Source organism: Lichenostomus cassidix, chromosome 3, assembly GCF_008360975.1.
Source record: "Lichenostomus cassidix isolate B80296 chromosome 3, HeHo_3.0, whole genome shotgun sequence".
NCBI lineage: Eukaryota > Metazoa > Chordata > Aves > Passeriformes > Meliphagidae > Lichenostomus > Lichenostomus cassidix.
The window spans coordinates 31,795,376-31,809,156 of record NC_139483.1 but is presented as its reverse complement, the minus strand read 5'-3'; the positions used below and the strand labels follow the sequence as shown (position 1 = coordinate 31,809,156).

Here is a 13,781-nt window from a genome sequence, read left to right as displayed (position 1 = left end):
GCAGCATCCCAAACGAGATGGGTTCACACTCACGGCTTCGGGGTGTGCCTGCCAGCAACGCGGCTGAAGGGGTGCTGGAGCGGATGCTGTAGCCCAGCAGGACAAAAACGGATGCCATCCACATGGCAGGATCTTGAGTAGGATGGCTTTCTCGGTCCTTAGTTCATGGCTAAGTTTGGTTTGAGGTGGAGAAGTAAGGTCATGGCTGGTGAGAAGGCAGAACGCTGCCAGTCAGGAAATTAATAACTCAGGACATGGTGAAATTGTGCTCTGACCCAGAAGAGTGTCAGTAGCAAATTTGCACTTCCTCACGTCTCAGGTTTGCAGGAATTGTAAAGAAGGTACATTTGGAGAGCACCCGTCACAGCTTCCAGGTTTGCAACTTTGTTGGTCAATAGCTCTGTTGCTGGCGGACCAGCTCTCCCTCCTAACCGGTGTCAGTGTTTGCTGGTATTTTGGTCATTCAAGAAAGACTTTATTGAATTGTGAATAATTTTGAAAGCTGAGGGATAGTCCAAATTTTCTGGTTTGGGGTATTCTGCTGCTAAAATCTTTCCAGTTCTTGTTATTTTGTGCTGGACAAAGTATGGACACTATAGTATCACTGCAGCAAGAAGATACGCTAAGAATGCTTTCTCTGGGTTAAAACTTTTCTCACCGAGAAGCATTGAGGTATGGCTTTCTCTCTCTTTAGACTCTCTAATGTGAACATTGGTTTGGTTTCCTCTTACAAAAACCTTACTTTCCATATGTCACTAATGAAAGATGATTAGTGAGCAGAATTACCAACACGCCAATGGCAGGCAGCTCCACAGCTCTCAATTTCAAGTTTACACATTTCTTCTGTTATTGCAGCAGGTAGTCGTGGGAATCTGCCTTAACCTTAGTCCTGGTAAATCATTCATGTTAGCAGTTCAGAAGTTAGACTGCTTGTTGTTCTAAATTTGAGGTGAAAAAATGGGGCTGTTCAGACATTTAGAAGTAAGTGGACAAGAGCCAAAGCCCTTGGATGCAGGTTTAAGTGTCAGAGGATCAAGCTAAAGCTGGTTTCAAAGCATTGTGGCTGGATATTGATCTCAATCTAGGCATGACACATCTGTGGACTGTTATGACCTGTCTTTTAGCAAGTATAAAATCTTCCAGTTTCTCCATCGCACCGCAGTGTGTTCGCCATGGTGTACTATTCTTCTGCTGCCATCAGTGGATTTCTTCTGAGTATTTCTCAGTGTGAGTGCAATTAAATCTGACCTAGAAGTTCAGCTTCATCACTCAAATCTGAGATGTTGGCACAAGCCCAGTTCTATCCACAAACAGCAGTTTATGAGAGCTGGAAATGCTGGCTGCATCAAAGAAATGCTTTGAGGTATTCACATTTATAATAAATTTCAGGATAAAAAAGGTGACAGCAACTGTAACTTGAAGAATCATCGCTGCCTGCACAGAGGCTTTGTTTCCAGGTTTGGTGCTAATAAGTCTCAGTATCAGGTCTTACTTACAATTTTAAAAAGCTTCCTTGGGGAGATTTGAAATGCATGACAGCTCCGATACTTGCTTAAAGCTGCATATTAATGAGCTGGAGTCCACTGGGGGACAGTGAGGAAATTGAAGGCATTTGTAGTAATACTGACAAAGAATTAATTGTAAAGATAGAAACAGCTAACTATTAAGAGCTACAAATAAAATCACCAGAACTTTCTCTATTTGACATATTTCTTCTCTAAAAATCGTTCCAGTTCTTGTTCTCTTCCTCTTGCAAAACTTTAGGACCTTTTCAGCAAAAAACTCTGGCACACCTTGTGCATTAAGTCCCTTATCCTTTTGTATAGCCTGTGCATGAGCAGGAGCACACATAGCCACAGTCCAAGTATTCTGGTTTTTGAACACATGCAGTACAGGCGGAAATTGGCTGTATGGACCACATTTGTACTTCTCGTGCTGTAGGTAATGTTCCTTCCATAGTATCTGGGATATATTATGCTTCTGTAGAGTAGTGCTCTTGACAATTGTTGAGCATGACATCATGGAGAATTAAGGCTGGGCATTTCTTCTGTATGAGCTGACTGCTGGGGTGTTTGCTATACCACAATTTCTACATCAGACCCAAGATTTACCTTGTGTGTCAGGGTAAAAGTAGACTGACACTGGAAAATATGTACTTCCCAGTCACTGCTGCAATCCCTAGTTCCAGGTAGTGTATCAAAGACAGGGAACCCTCCAGGCTGTCCTTCTTACAGCTTCTGCTTCTTGCTGTTACCAGCAGACCCAAATCATTGCACTCAGAGTATACTTTTTCCTACTGCAAACAACAGCAGGGTTTTCCTCTCTGCCTGACAGGGCTACATCTCCCTGTTTGCTTAGTGTAGTCCTTTTGCCTCAGGGCCATTGTGCAGATGCTTAGCCTGTACTCTCCTTGCTCCACTGAGAGCCTCCTTGAATATCTTCATAAAATAAAAGGAAGCATTTTGTGTTTCAATTCGGACAAAGAGTCTCATTCTGTTGCAAACTAGTTGTCTTTAAAATTCACCTGTGCCCAATACCAGAAGCAATCTTTTCTCTGTGAAGGACTATATATTTGGATTCATTTTGAATGGAATTTGTTTCTGTATTTTGAATGTAAAATATTTCATAGATTTTCTAGAAACTGCTGTCATAGTTTCTGCTACACAGCACTGCCTCCTTCCATAAATCTTTATGTTCTCAGTAAAAATCAATGTCTACTTATTAATAAAATATTGACGTGTTTTTCATAAGTAATAAAGGATACAGTGTCATGCACATACATATACTCATGGAGCAGGGTTGCATGGAGAAGTTTGCAATCATCTTGTGCAGTGGGATGCATTGCAATGACAAGTCTGCAGCCAATTCTGGTTAAGTTCATAAATTCAATCACTGAAATTTGACAGAATCCCATTTTCTGTTCCTCAGGCACAATAAGCATTCACTGCAAGTCCAGAACTAAAGACAAGCCTGAAAAATTGGGAGTTCCTATGAATCCCAAAGCACCAAGTCCTAGCAATGCAGATATTACATAGAACAGCCACAGAGCAAGAAATCATTACAGTAACAACAGCCAACAGGCTGATAAAGAAAGTTGCAGGGTGCTGCTTGACTAGAAACCTTTCTTGCCTCTGTGGGCCTCCTGAATTGCCAGGGATTAGCCCTGGAACACTGCTAGCAGTTTTCCCTGAGCACAGAGTCACGGCAGAAGATATTAGAGCGCAAAGGATTTCCTTTAAATGTTCTTCAAAGAACCTCCTATCTACCTCAGAGGCCAAGGAGAAATGTGTCTTCCAAAAGAATTATTCTCAGTAATCGTCTTTAGGCAGAAAAAGGGAGAAGATGGTATTAACGGTATTAGCAAATAACGGCATCAACAGGAGAAATATAGGCCAGCACATGCCAAAGTTAGAAAGCAGGCAAAGTGGCTGATGGAGGGTAGCAAATGCCAAGCCAGCATGTGTGCCTGCTTTGCCCTAGGAGCCAGGGACACAGTGCAGATGGTGTGGAAGGGGATAAGCAGAGGTAGCAGAGCAAAGTGAATGGGCAGACCTGAGAAACAAACAGCAAAACATTTATATCATCTAATTTTTATGCTGCATCCTTTCTTGTTGCAGGAGTAATTTATAGCAGTGCAGATCAGCAACAGAGCTGGCATCACGGGCACTAGTCTGTCATAGTCTAGGATGTGTAAATGCCTTCAATGAAACATGATATAGAAGGCAGCAGGCATTTCTTTCCTGTCCCTCAGCTCACCTGAGGTGAACTAATTCAACTCAGTGCTCAAGCAACAGAGAATTACATTCATGATGAGCTGCATTAGAGGTCTCACCGCAGTATGTTCCTGAGATTTTTATAACAATAGGTACTCCAGATCTCAGAGCATGTTTCATCTGAAACTCTTTTTCAGCTCCTTTTCAAACATTTCATACTCTTCTTTTATCCCCAGTTTAGGGTTAAAAGTGAACCACAGAGCATGCAGATTTCCAAAAATTTTATTGTTCCATTTTTCTTTGCTGTACATCATTCCACACTGATTATATTCTTTATGAAGCAACTGGAAAGGGCTGATGGCTGGCTTATCTGCCTGCAATTTCCCTCAAGCCTCTTTGTTACCTGCCTCCAGTTTGCTTTGAAAGACATGATTTGGTCTCTGTATCCCTCTCTTCATCAGCTCTCTGGCAGCTGGGGAGGCAGAGCAGTGGATAGACCTTGCATGTCCTGTGGATGCAGGTCAGTGGCCAAGAAAGGCACAGAGCAGCTCTCTTTGCCCTTCCCTGTCTACTGCAATGAGCTTTTCTCCAGTGTATTCTGCTCTCCTGCTCTGACTGCATGAGTAACCCAGAGGGGAAGTCCAGGAGAATTCATGACTGGACCCAGATGACTTCAGTTTCTGTGTCTGCATATCAAGGGGTGTTCAGACTTGGCAGCACAGCTCTGGAGAGCAAGGGGTGAGTAAGGCATACCTGTTCCTCAGAGGGTTGCCTTGAAGCCAGTGCTCCAGGTGAGCAGTTTGCTGTGTACAGGAACTTCTTTCAGGTTTAAACAAATGAGAACAGACATCAGTGTGGAGGAGCTGAGTCCAACAGCCTGTCTGTGTACCCAGGTAGGCTAGGGTAAATTCCTGCCCAGATTCAGGGCAGGAATACTCACAGCTTTAGGGAAGTCACTGTCTGTGGCCCCAAGCTGTGCTCCCTGGAAGCAGCACAAGCACAGGGCAGCTGTGCTCAGCAGCATGTCCCAACCCACTTCCTTTTGATGTGGCTCTTTTTTGATCCATAACTATTCTGTCAAACACCATAACAGAGGAAAAACAATCCCATGCCTAGGCAGCTAGCAACACAAACACAGCTTCAGAGGTGGACTGGCAGAAACCAATGGGCATTTCTTCCTACTGCTGGAAAGCTTTGGCACAGTGGAATGCATTACTCCATGTTACCAAATCCAGCAGAACTAGGTCTTCTCTTCTTTAGAGAGAGCTCATCTGCTTGTGAAAGTTTTACCAGTTAAACATAAATGGAAGTTCGAATTCCCTTAATGAAATCAACTTGATGGTTGTTTGAATTTAAATCTCCTTTTACTAGCTACGCCCATTTAGTTTGTACCCATGTGAGCAGGTGCAAGTTGAACTGGAGAGCACCAGCTTTATGTTCAGACATAAAGCTGCATCAGTTTGAAAAAGCCAATTTAATCTAACACCCTGTTGTGGTTTAACCCCAGCCAACAATCCACCACCTCACAGCCACTCAATCACTCCCCCCGAGCAGGATGGGGAAAAGAATTGGAAAGGTAAAAGTGAGAAAACTCATGGGTTGAGATAAGAACAGTTTAATAATTGAAATAAAACAATAATAAAAAAATGTGATGAGAAGGAAAATAACAAAGCAAAAAAACTCTTAATCTGCCCACACTGCTCCTCACTGCCTTTTTCCCAGACCCATCAGGTTGTCTTTTGATGCACAGACAAGGCTCCAGAGTGTTTATAATCATCTACATTTTAATTTGGTTGTTTAGTCTAGCCCATATTAAAGAAACATTCACCCATGCAATTAGAATTATTGAGCATTTTAACCACTGCTAGCCTCACCACTGTATTCATTGCATGATGCCTGATCTGTAGTAATGCCACAACATCAATTTACAGTAATTAATTCCAAATGTCCTAGCACAGGCTGGATGAGGGCCTGGAAAGTAGCAAGTGTTGTAGGTGACTCACGATGACATTCTGTGACCAAGAAGTTTTGGGAAGCAGTCAGGTATGCAATGGAAAAATGTGGTGGGCTGCAGTGACAGCTGAGGCTGGCCCTATCTGAAAGTATGGACCAATATTCTGCCATGAACATTGCTAAATGTGGGCACTTGTTGATAATTTTAATGTTTACTGAGAAGCCTGGAGTGCCAGTATGTTCACAGTTACTTCTCTAATGGGACTGCAAACTGAAACATGCCTTTGGCCCAAAAGAGCTGGAATCTGTGCCCTGGAACTGGCAAATCTCTGTGTTTGTGAATGTGTTCAGGAGCCATTCTGCACTGCTGAGAGAAGCCAGGGCTTCGTCATTCACTAAGAGGAACAGAGTGAACATGCAGCTGGGGAGGGAGCCTGAGGGCAGGGACTGGTGATTTTGTGTTATCTGTGTTCTTGTTGGCAGTGGGAGGTTTTGTTTGCTCCCATGTTATTTGCATTTTAGTCTGTGCGAGGATCATATCTTTTCTAGGTGGAAGAGATACTGCAAGCCTGGGATGTGTGTTTAGGGTTGTCTACACACAAATAAATAAACCAGTACCACTGATTGGAAGATCTCAAGAGAAATTGAGTGTTTCTGTAGCATGCTAGGCCTGCTTAAAACATAAAAAAAAGTGTACCAATTCTGACTTCTTTCCTAGGAAAAGCTGCACTCTGCCTCAGGGTGGTGATGACAGTTGATGTAAGAATCACCTGCTATAGAGGAGTGCTTGTAAGGTTGTATCATTCAGAGAGTCTCCATTTTATCTGGGCTTCAGGCTGATGTATTTATCACAGAGAAAACAATTTTGTTGCTAAAAAGAATGGAGAAAGCTCTAGAGGGACCAGTAAGAGTCTTGTCAAAATTTCCGAAGTTGAAATTTTCCTATTAGATGCAACACAGCACTTGGAGAATCTGTGTGGAGATAGATCCTATCCTGTCAGTCACCCTTGATTTCACTTGTAAAGGTTGATGTCTCATGGAGGTGGTTCTTAGACTTATCTGGAAAGCAAACATCTTATTCTAATAAGTGTAGATGACTGACTTACCTTTTTTTTCTGCATGTGTCAGGCTTGTCCAGTTGTTCACATTCTTCCACATGCTTGACTGGAACAAATTTTCATGGACTTCAAAAGGAAGGTTAGAATCTTTTAAGTAAGAGTTTTAGGAAGATGCTCAGATGCTAACTAATCATTGGGGGTTCACATGAGTTGAAGAACCTTTGTTGCATGAGTCTCTGTGAAAGTAGGCAGAAAAAATTGCTGCATATAATTCAAGTTCATCTGGAAAAGAATGGGCAGCCAGGGACATATGGCAGCTTCAGGATTACTAATTGCCATGCAAATAGCAATAAAATGAAGGCTACAATCTTGTACAATTCTTCAGGGAAAGGTCCTGACAACATTCAGGAGCTTGGCAAAGGGTGAGCATGTGGGTGGGTGTGGATTTTTGGGTGACTTTTTGTTTAACATTTTCTGTGTTGAAAGAAAAACACTCGTGTCTCCTCCTAAGCTGAGCTGTTTACTATAAAGGCTGCCTGCCTGCCTAGACACTTGTTGCTCTTTTCCTTTATGGCATACTAGTGAAACAAAACTGGAGTTAATTAGGCATTAGAGTTGTATTCAGACTTACTAAGGAGATATTAAAACTTTAGGAAGTAAAGTAAGAAATCCTTATAGATACATATTTTACACATCTCACAAGTATTGCCAGTAATGGTCCTCAGTCTTGAGTAATGGTCAACTCACATTTCTTTGAGCAAACAGGCCAAGAAGGTGTTTTTTAGTGGATTAGATAAATTAATTTAGTTTGCTAACTAAACCCAACATCCTGCATATTCATGATTACTCTCCAAGATTTAGCCACATGGGATACTAATAACAACAATCCTTAAAACGCAAAACCTTACATGTCTTGTCTTGATAAATGAGGATAATTTACATTTATCACAACCACAAAGACTTTTTTTTATGGAGTAAAAGACTAGGCCTAAAATTCTTCTGCATGCCTTTTTTCAAGGAGGTAAGAAGTTCTTAAATTTGAGCAAGGTCTGTATTCTCTCATACACAATACCTGCCATGTGGCTGGTGCCAGGATGGGGCATCTTAATGAGACTTGTTTGCTGGTGCACTTTAAAATCTCATCTGTTGTAAGAAAGGTCCCAGGTTACCTTTCTGCCTTCTCAGGCACAACTTCACAGTCTTGAAGATGTCAGTTAGGAGAATAAATATGAAGAATTTGTCCTAACAAACTCTGCTTACAAGGCAACAACTTCCTTTGACCCATGGACCAGATTGGCAAGTACAGCCCATGCAGGAAAGCGGATCATGGAGCCCAAATTAATGAGTAATTGAAAGGCTGTTCCACAAAAATGGAAATGATTTCTAATCTGTGAATGTAGCAGTGCGTGGCTGATCTACAGATTTCTGTGAGTAGCAGGCATCCCAAGTATGCTGTTGACGCCACCAGAATCCCTGTGGAATGAGGCTTTCTCTTCAGGAGGAGGAAGATGGCAGTCAAAGTATGCTCTTGCATATGAACTTTTGACCCATCCAAGTACTGTTGAAGGAGGCACAGCTCACTCCCCAGACTTCCACTGCAGGAAATAATGACGTTCTTTGGATGCAGCGGTGTAAGGACAGGTAGGAGAAGATTAGAAAGCAGTTTGGCACTGTTGGTTCCCTGGTGGAATGTCTTTGGCACATTCCAACAATCAAGACAAGCAAAGAGAACTCAAAGGAAATACTAAGGGTTGCAGGTTTTAGAGCAATGAGAGAGAAAGATCCACACAAGACCATGAAATTGGGTAAGTTAACCATGTTCCTCTGGTTTGCCTTCAGTAAACTGCTCTAGCAAGGCAGACATTACAAGAACCCATTAGATAAGGATTTACAAGAACCCATTAGATAAGGCTCCAAGCTCAACACCTTGTGGCTTCTGCAACTTGCGCTTGCCACATTGATGTTAGATATACAACAATAAAAATGGTGTAGGTACTTGTCCACTATTCCAAAATATACAGGTCACTTTAGCAGCAGCCTAAATCTGCACTCAGCAGTACAGGTATTAATGGGCCACAAAGTACTCAATTGTACAAACCAGACTCAGCACATGCAGCTCAGTTATACACAGTTTTCAAAGAGACCTCTTTCTTCTCAACCTGCAGTGACCCCACTATATGGGGACATAACCAGCTGACTTCAGATTGGTATGAAAATAGATTCTATGATAGGAACACAGAGCTTGCTGGCTATAATCACATTAACTGTGAGTCCCTTTGACAAAGACCTGAGAGACTGGAATTTTGGGACAACTTCCTGACATCTCCAGAGGTACCTCTGTACATCTGGATAAGGTAAATACCCTCAGTATGAGGGGCAAACATGATGAAAAGCTTACCATCTCTGTGAGATGAACACTTAGTGGATGGTAAAGCTGGACCTTTATGGAGTGTTGTGGTAGATTAATGATATTATTGGTAATATCATTGTAGTAACACAGTAATGAAAGGGGAGAATTTAGTTTATTTTTACAATCCTAAATGAGAGGATTGTGACTTTCTGCAACCTGGCTGGTCATTGCTGTAATTTCTTTGACATGGAGCAGTAATGGGACAGTGCAAGGTTTCCTCCCAAGGTGGGGAACAGCTGTTCAGAGAAACACTCACTGAGCAGCAGGGACTGAAGACAGCCATTTCTGAACAAATTTATTTAATCCAGCTACTACCTGAAAAATGCCTGGCAAACAGAATCTTATCTGTTCTTCTTTAACAAAAATTATAAGGCTTAAAGATTTCATCAACAAAGCAGAAGTTTAGTGCAGTTTTACCTCACAGTTTATATCTGGTTCAGATCATAACAAAAGGAAAGTGAACTTACTGGTCTCGGCTGGATGCACATGAATGCTGAACCAACACATGGTAATTCCAATAGAGAAAAGGGAAGAATGTTCCTCTCTTGCCATTTTTATTGTCCTTATTATGAATTTTTACTGAAAGGTAAATTACAGAGTTAAATTTTAGCAGTGATGAATGCATTGATTCTTCTGTTGATCCCTGAGCTTTATTCATTAACTGATGCAGAGAGCTGGTCTTTTCTCCACCATTATTTACTTGTAGTTTCTGACAATATCCCCTATAGACTTCACTGAATTTAGAAATAAGAATCATATTTGAACAGCACTAATCTGAATTTGGCTCCTAATAAGGGACAGTAAAATACATATTAAACACAAATTAGAAAGGTATGCTGTAGTCTTTCAGAGCTACTTAGCTTACTGTTTTTGAAGCTAGTAACACAAGTGAGGAAGACAGATGATTTCTTATTTCTTGTTTAAATGGAAACTGAGAGTGAATTTGTCCAAAAGCTTCTAAAACCAAGGTCTTCATAAATGGAGACGTGACAATTGTATAAAAGATATTACAAAGTCTTTGCATCAAATAGTTTCCAACAGATGCCACTAAGAACATATTTTGTTCAAAAATAAAGCCTTTTTGTACTTCAAGCATCTCTGGGGAAGGAAATGTATGTATTTTTGCCTCTGAAGGGTTTTCCAGTTATCATTTCTTCTTCTCTCTTCCAAATTTCATTGAAGATGCATTTCTTTTACTAAGGTTTCCATGGTTATTGATCTCCTGAAGTTTTCATATTAGCCCAGGCAGCCTCTCTTTCCCTGTGAGTCTCTGAATGCAGGTGTTGCTTCTTCTCATTTTGTAGGAACTTAATTTGGCAAGCCCTGATCACCAAATTGGATTTTAATTCCCATTTTGATTTGTGTATTTTTTTTCTCTGAATTCAATGCTTTTTCCTGAGCTCACCTCTTTTAAGCATATAATAGCACAGAGCATGATTGATATTAGCTGTCTTGGGGGTGAACATTGCATGTTAAAGGTGTATGGGTTCAACACATCCCCTTGTAGGTCACTTTTTCTAACTCTATGTCCCAAATGTCTGCACTTTACTGTTCAGCAGTGACTGTAAAGCCTTTGCTTCCCCCGTGAGAACAGGCAGGGTGTGAGCAATGAAGTTCAGCTTCTGTGCTATCCTGAGGAAACAGAAGAGACTTTCTCTTCATTTGATAGCTGTACGCTTCCAGCTGACATTGCCTCCTATGGGAGCAACAGTTTCTGGCTATCGCAGGCCAGCTAGCATGGCTTACACAGGGAATGTGTTCTTCCACAACTAGGGACTAATGTTTGTGGATATAAACATTCCTCAGAACATTTAAATGGTGCTTTCTCCTCAGCACCACGCGGCCAGGTTCTGAAATAAGGATGCTAAACAGAGAGTTTATGGAGCTTGGGGGATTCTCTTGTTAGAATTCTGCCATCACATCCAGAAGACGTGTTGTCATTATTCCCTTTTGTCACTAGAACTCTTCCTCTTGGTGGGTATTGCTACATCGTCTCTGCCAGATAGAATACACCTTTGGCAATTAGAAAAGTCCACATATATATGATGAGATTTATCCCTTTTTTTGTTTGTTTGTTTGTTTAGCTCGGAAGTGTCTGCAACTGTCTCCACTGTTCATTTAGCTCTTTTAGAGAGTAAGTTCTGGTTACAGATCATCTACTCCAACTAATCCACTATGTTATGCTGGAGAAGTGGTACATTTTTGAAGAGGAAAACAGAGATATCACCAACAAGCATATCTTATATTGTACTATTTTGCCAAAAGACATTGCATCCCTTTGTGGTTTGAAAGATTGGAAAAGAAGTTTCAGTCCTTTATGTAAGAAAATCCAAATTATACATTTCCTCGTGGCACTTTTCTTCATGGCTGCTCAGTTCTACCCCATTGGAGCCATAAGAGTTTTGTGAGAGCATCTGCCCGAAATCCCGACTCCGCACTGCCAATAGGAAATGAGGAAAAAGGATGAACCTCTTTCTTCACATTGGTATAGTAAAGCCAATGCTTACATTCTTTCAGCAGTTTCTTTTACCTCTGTTTCCAGTGCATGTTTACAGATGCTTCCAGGATATGGACTCTGGTGTGACATCAAAAAGAAACCTGTCTTGGCAAAAGAGCAACAGAGAAAATTCACAGCTTGTTTATATAAATTGTAAAAAACTGTAATTAAATAGCTATAAGAAGAGTAACTGGGTTTACTGTGTGTGTCCCCTGCTTTTCATGATAAATGTTCTTAGACTAAACAGTCGGGGGTTTTCCCCATTTGAGCCTCAGAGGCCTACTGTAATAAAAAGGTGAATGAGAGCAGCACTGCATTGTGCTTCTAAGAAAACAAACTGCATCCAAACAGCTAAATCTGGGGCTTAAGCCAGCCACTGTACCTTGAATAATAGCTATCCTGAGCAAATAGACATGTCTTATAACATTTTGTGAACATCAACAGACTGTGGCTCTGGTAGAGGTCTTGTATTCTTTCTGTCTTTCTCTCTCTTTCTTTCTTTCTCTCTATTTCTTTCTCTATTTCACTTTCTCTTTCTCCTTCCTTCCTTCCTTCCTTCCTTCCTTCCTTCCTTCCTTCCTTCCTTCCTTCCTTCCTTCCTTCCTTCCTTCCTTCCTTCCTTCCTTCCTTCCTTCCTCTCTCTCTCTCTCTCTCTCTCTTTCTTTCTTTCTTTCTTTCTTTCTTCTCTCTCTCTTTCTTTTTTCTCACCTTCTTTCTTGCCTTCTTTTTTTCTTTAATGGGTTGAGTCAAGGGCCCTGTATTTAGAGTGGTCTTCTTCCCACTCCTAGTTATACAACTTCCTGAGAAAGTTCTCCCCTACTGATCTCAATGATAGCAAACTATCACATTTAGGGTAACAATCTATCTCTGAAACTTTGACAAAGCACAAAACTAGAAACAGGTTCTCAGTTTTCCATTAAATTTGAGCTGGATTTCAGTGCACCTGTGTTTGTGAGAGCTCTGAAGAATGGCATTGCTTCTCAAGGCAACAACTTAAGACCATATGAAAACTGGCTATGGTGTGGTTTTTTTAGTTTTGTCTCTGCAATATTGAGTGCAACTTCACCGCACAAATAGATGTTCCAACAAAGTTGTCCTTAAAGTTGCACTACTGAGCTTTTCCTGGCTGTGTTACTGTAGATTAAAATTTCAGTGTTTGCTACCAGTTTCCAAATGGACCATAATACATCCCTATTCCTCCATTGTAAAATCCATTGTAATACATAAATCTTGAATAACTCACAGATGTGGAAGACCTCAGAGAGCTTCAAATTCTTGTATTATCAGCTCTAAAATCACACCTCTAGAAAACCTGAGAACTCCACTCTGGTTATTTTAATCCCTAGGGTGGCATCTAGGGGAACACATGGCTGCACACCATAAGGCAAATCTTAGAACCTGTTCTGCACTGAGGGATGCTGCTGTCTTGGCAGGAAAGACACTGCTGTTGACAGCAAATATTCGAGGGCTTTCTTCTACATGAAACATCTTATTTTGAACTATTTTGAATTATTTTACTATCTTTGAGCACGTATTTGCAACAAGGGAGCTTCTTCTAAGAGGCTTCTAGAAGAAATAGAGTCCAGAATAAAAGTAATTGGTTTACTATACTAAAACACAGAAGAAACATGTATGTGTTTTTAAGGCTGCAGTGTCTCCAGGATAATAGCAGGAAAAGGTAATTTTATGTCTCCATGCAGTAGCATCCCTAGTTTCACCTTTTGTGCTCTGAACAATGTGGAAAAGTTCTAACTGCTGACTCTTGCTAACTCTTGCTTGCATTACTATAAACAAGAATTAACTACTTACGCCCACAGTTGTACAGTTTTAGTTGTTTCAATGACACAACTTGCAGCTGGTGGGACATCTCTGTTGGATCTTCCACAGATGAGTCTTCCTTAAAGAGATTAAAAAGTTCTTACAGTGCTTTGTGAGCCAGTGCATCACTATTTTTGAAGCTCTTCTGCAGACAGAACTCCCTTTGAAGTCAATGGGAGTTCTCTCTGAATAAGAACTTTAGGATTTGGGCCTCAGGACACAAATGCTGTGATCAATCTTTTGAGCATGGTGAGTAACATTTTCCTGGCTTTCAGAACTACACTAAGCCAAACAGTAGCCCCAGGGATTCAAAATAGGTTAAACGGGAGAAT

At 41.0% G+C, this 13,781-nt stretch overlaps 1 long non-coding RNA gene across 1 annotated transcript; it reads right to left on the bottom strand.

The window, feature by feature from the left end:
* Positions 1–5,312: 5,312 nt before the first annotated feature.
* LOC146439402 (uncharacterized) lies at positions 5,313–12,143 on the bottom strand. Its single transcript, XR_014850791.1, has 2 exons — positions 11,665–12,143; positions 5,313–11,571 (listed from the first exon to the last, which is right to left on the bottom strand). It is a non-coding gene; the product is annotated as an uncharacterized LOC146439402 (long non-coding RNA).
* Positions 12,144–13,781: the final 1,638 nt, after the last annotated feature.